Source organism: Otolemur garnettii, unplaced genomic scaffold (assembly GCF_000181295.1).
Source record: "Otolemur garnettii isolate 467f Iridium unplaced genomic scaffold, OtoGar3 scaffold00001, whole genome shotgun sequence".
In the NCBI taxonomy this organism is placed as follows: domain Eukaryota; kingdom Metazoa; phylum Chordata; class Mammalia; order Primates; family Galagidae; genus Otolemur; species Otolemur garnettii.
In genome coordinates this window covers 25737308-25742547 of record NW_003852396.1, presented here as the reverse complement: position 1 = coordinate 25742547, position 5240 = coordinate 25737308, and positions in this window count along the sequence as shown.

Below are 5240 nucleotides of genomic sequence, written 5' to 3'. Positions count from 1 at the left end.
CAAAAATAGCCGGGCGTTGTGGTGGGTGCCTGTGTTCCCAGCTACTTGGGAGGCTGAGGCAGAATCGCTTGAGCCCAGGTGTTGGAGATTGCTGTGAGCTGTGATGCCATAACACTCTAGCCAGGGTGAGAGCTTGACAGGCTCTGTCTCAAAAACAAAAAAAAAGAGAGAGAGAGAAACCAATCTCAAATTTCCCTGAAGCAAATGCGTCCCTGAGTATGCTGAGTGGAGGGAAAGTCCTGCCCAGAAAACAAAATGGCAGCCGGGCTTTGGGTCCTGAGCTGGTCTGCCAGTTTGCTGAGGGCCGGCTTAGAAACTGGGAGAGGGTCTCAAATTTGGTGAGGGATCAGTACTCCTCAATTTGCCTTTTTTCTTCTCCTAGGGCAGTATCCAGACCTGTAGGCTCACTGCAGACCAGGCTAGAGTTGAACAGAGCTATACCCACCTTGGTCTAAGACCATTCCTGCTGGGGCTGCAGCCCAAGACCATCTTCATGTTTCAGCAGCCCCCAGTGTGGTTCACCCAGAGTGGGCTAACACTATCTGCCACCTGGGGTGGGGGTCTGCCTTCTCCACCCACAGGGCATGACCCAGCTCCTTATCCTGGGCTTAAGCGTTATCTTTGCATTTATCCCTGACAAAGTTCTTCTGGGCACACTCTGATCAATAGTCCAGTTTCTTGAGACTCTTACTCTGCACCAGCACTGCATTTAGTGCCAGCAAGAGAAAAAGGGTGATTGTTATAAATGTGGTGGGGAAGGCAGAGGTTTGCAGCCTGGTAGAGGGTGAGGCACAACTGGCTTTGGAAGGGGAATCCGGCCCTGTCCTTAGGTAGACTGATGAGTCTACCCACTGCCCCCTTATACCAGTCCCCAGTGAAATGATGGAGCTGGACAGAAGAAACAGATGGCAGGTTGGCAGGGAACTGCAATTGACCAAGAGCCAGCAGCAAATAGCAAGAAGGACATAGGAGAATCCAGAAGCAGAGAGCAGCAGTACAACGAGAAAGGAAGCTACATTTGTCCCCTGGGCCTCTGTTAGTGCCCTGGAGGGCACAGGGTCAACAGTTGGCAGCCTGAAGCTCTGCCAAACTGCTCTCCATGGCCCTGTGCCCAAACAAGGCTGGCCTGGCACAGCATTTGTAGCATTGATCAGGAACTAGAAGTGGGACGGAAGGTGCAGTGGTGACACTAGGGTCTGGGGACCTGAGGACCCTACCGGTCCCACTCTTTCAAAGGGTCCTGAGTATGAGCTGGGGAAGGAGGCATCCCCTCCTCTGCTGATCAGCTGGACACTTCCAAACAGCCGGGGCTGTCACACTCTGACATCTGAGGCCACCTGTTGGGGCCTTCTCGCTTCTTTTGAGACTGTGCCCCCTGTGATGCGCCTATCCCCAGCCCTTACTCTAAAGGGTAGTCCTGCCAAACTTCCCCACCCTGAAAACACCAGGCCCCAACCTTCGGTCAGAACTCCCAGAACTAACATGACACCTGTTGAGATGGCAGAGCTGACGTACTTTATTTCTGTTGTGCCTTTTCTAGGACTAGGATGACCTGCAAATAGTCTCCTTGTGCAGGCTCTCTGAGCTCTTCCTCCCACTGTCAAATCTTCAATGTTGGGTTGTCACAGTGGGGAGAGGACATATGGCCAGGTCAGACTTCTGCTGGGCTGAAAATTCTGCCTCTGCCTGGCCTGTAGCCTTGGGACCCTACGTCTCCCCAACTGTGAAATGAACTCAATTGCATCTGCCTCCCAGGGAGGCTGTGAGGTTTGTGTGGGGCGACAGGTACACCTGGCACTGGCAGATGCCCAGTGAATGTCTGTTAGATCAGGATTCTTGAAGGTGTGGGGGCCAGGCTGCAAGGTGCAGAATCAGGAGGCTCCTAACCTACAAGTAGGTCAGAATGCTCTCTCCCTGCTGAGTCTTGACCCATGTCCACATTCCAAAGGCCAGAAGCTTTCAGTTAAATAAGTTCTTTGGAGTAGACTCCAAAGACCGGAAGCAGTCGTGGTAAACCCGAGCACCAGCAGCAGTTCCCAACCAGAGCTGCGTGTGTGAGGGGTACATGTACACGCACATCGCATGAGGAGTGCTTGTGGAGCTGGTCCCCACGCCCTGCATTTGGGCTGTGGCTGGATTTCCACCATCTGAGTGCTGCGTCTGACTTTCTGAGCCTTCTTGAGACAGAGGTGGCTGGCAGGGCCCAGCGTGCTTTCTGAGCCAGCTTCACAGCTGCTATTTCCATTGCAGGGAGGAGCCTGGCTCCGGTTGGGCTGCGTGGCACCAGCTCCCAGCTCTCTGTGCTATACCAGGGCACGAATGGGAAGGGGGGCTCTAAACAGGGATAGGGAAGAGGGTGGGAACCCAGAAACATCAGCATTGGGACAGATGGAGAAGGCAGAGTCAGGGAGGGAGTTGGGGGCAGTGATCAGGAAGTAACAGGATGAGAAGAATCAGCACAAAATTGTCACAGGTTGTCACAGACAGAGAAGAGGTAGACAGCTAGAGAGAGGGGCAGAGAGAGCAACAGGGTCAGAAGCAATAGAAGCAGAGAAAGGGAGGGACAGGTAAAGGAAAAGAAATTCTGAGAAAAAATTATGACAGAAAGTAGATGTGTAGAGAGGGAAATAGAGACATAGAAAAAGGATAGAGAGAAAGAGAAGCAGAGTAGAGAGGAAAAAACGCCTGGCAAACAGGCAAGGAGCAGAAAGAGGAGTGCAAATAGAGGGCTGGGCCAGGAGGGGCCTGAGAATCCACTGCGTTCAGCCCTCTCTCCATTTTCCAGGTGAGAAAACTGAGGCCCAGCCAATCAATGGCAGAATCAGGCTTAGAATAGAGGCAACAAAGATAGTGAGAGGAGAAAGAACCATGGAGGTAAAAGGAGAGCTGGATAGAGAGCTCTAAGAAGAGAGAAGCAGGAGGAGAGAGAGTCGGGGGAGGAGAGGGCAGAGGGCCCAGGACAGGGTGCACCCAGGGCAGTGAGTCCCTGGGCTTTACCTAAGCTGGGGGCTGGCAGTGGCCAACAGACTCCAGGTGGCAGCCATGGGCAGAGAAACAGAAGGGGTGAAGGCAGAGCAGAGCTCAACATGGCTGGGATGTGGTTAGACTGACCGGGTGTCCTGTGACAGCCCGTGCATGGGGCTCCTCGACGGGGCCCAGCGATTTGGTTCCAACTTCTTTAGTTTTGAAGCAGTTAAATCTGAATAAAGCAGCCTGGCAGGCCTACAAAATGTCATTCAGCCATGGAAATCCACACCCATGGCCACAGATAGCAGGAGTCACCATGTTTCTCCATCAGGGACCCTGATGCAGGGCAGGGCATCAGCCTTGTGACAGTGAGTGCGCTTAATAATAATTCAGTTATCATGATGTTTAACCACCCTAAGGAGCACTGCTTGCAAAGTTACAGACCCTCGGAAAGGCATCTCAATTGAGGAGTCTAAGGATGGATGTATTCCTGAGGTTCCAAGATTTCCATGAGGATATTTAATTGTATGTTTTCTTTTAGTGGACAATATTTTTAAAGAGTTCCTCCCAGTTATGAAATCATATGATTTCCTTTTCAGTGACCATTCAAAATTAAAAGGCATTTTCATAGGATTAGACTTGAACTTCTGAAGCAGGGATTATACAAGCAAGACTGAACATCGAGTGGGTCAGATGAAAAAACTTCAGCCTGTACTTCCCTGTGCCAGGTCCTGGGACACACAGAGGGTGGCTGTCTGGCATGGGTGTCAGAGCCCAGTCAGAGGAGGAGGGTGTCAGGATGGAGGGGATGGTGGTTATGGTGGGACACTGGTTATACATGATCAGATAAGAAACCATATTAAAGACAATGGGAGCCAGGTTTCTCACTGTTAGAAAAGTGAGTTATGAGTATGGAAAGAGAGAAAAAAATAGAATTAATCTTCTGGTATTGAATTGGATTTGGAGGTAGTGGTGTGAATTCATGGTTTTCCAGATAAATATACTTTCTAGCTCTCTCCATTGAGAGAGCCTGGGAGCAACATCCCAGTAGCAACGAGTACTTAAATCTTGGCTTCTAAAATGAGCCAGGGCTGCTTGCAGAAATGGCTGGTTCCAGGCCTGGGTGAGGAGAGTATAAGATGAACCTGAAACAGCTTGCTATGCCAGGAAGTAAATGAAAGCTCAGAGAATGTTGGGGATGTGTCCAAAAGGCACACAACTTATCTTGTAGCAGCTCCCAGGGGTCAGATTCGGATCATTTGCATCAAAATGAATAATGACAGTGACACATCATAACTCACTGAATAAAATAAGGAATCATGAGTCCAAACTGTTAGGGAGGGAAGGAGGGAGAATTAGATGAAGAACAGCATATTTATATAGTCTCAAAATGCCTCCTCATGACATAGTTATTCATTAAAAATAGAAAAGGAGCAATTTTCTGAAGTAATTTTCCAGTGGGGAAGCCTGGCAAACACCATTAAAGTGATCAAAGCAAACATCACCAGTAATGGGACAAATTGAAGTCACATGCCACCTGACAGGATGCAATGAGAACAGAGCATTCCCCCCAGAATATCCCTGCTAAAGAGTCAAAACCTGAATCCAATCATGAGGACACATCAGACAAACCAAAATTGAAGGGCATTTAGCAGACTAACTGGTCTATAATCTTCAAAAGTCTCAAGATCAAGAAAGTTAAGGAAGCACTAAGGAAATGTTTCAGTCTGTAGGACACTAAGTGACACAACATCTGAAGATTTTGAACTGGATCTTTTGACTGTAAAGGACATTATTAGAACAATTGGGGAAACATGAGTGAGGCCTGAGGAATAGATTACAGCTGCGAATACCTGTTCCTTTCCTGATTTTGATGGTCATACTTTGGTCACATAGGACAATGCCCTTGTTTGGAGGAAAGACTAAAATATTTGTTTAGGAAAAAATAAATCATATGCATTCTACTTGCAACTTTCTGTAAATTTCAAATTTTTAAACACGTTTTTTTTAAATCTGCCCACAATAGAACTCCCAAGATGAAGAGTTTTGTTATATAAACAATGTCAAACCTTCAAGGAATGAATAACCTCTAATTCATGCAACTCTTCCACACCAATGTTGATGTGGCAAAGGAAATCAGAGTCGATGTGGTAAAAGAAAATTCTAAGTTTAAAGAATCTATGAATATGTATGCAAAAATCCTAAATAAAATACAAGCAAAATCTAAGGCCTAGCCTCCAGGAGCCATTCTTGAGAGCCAGCTGGTCAGCCCC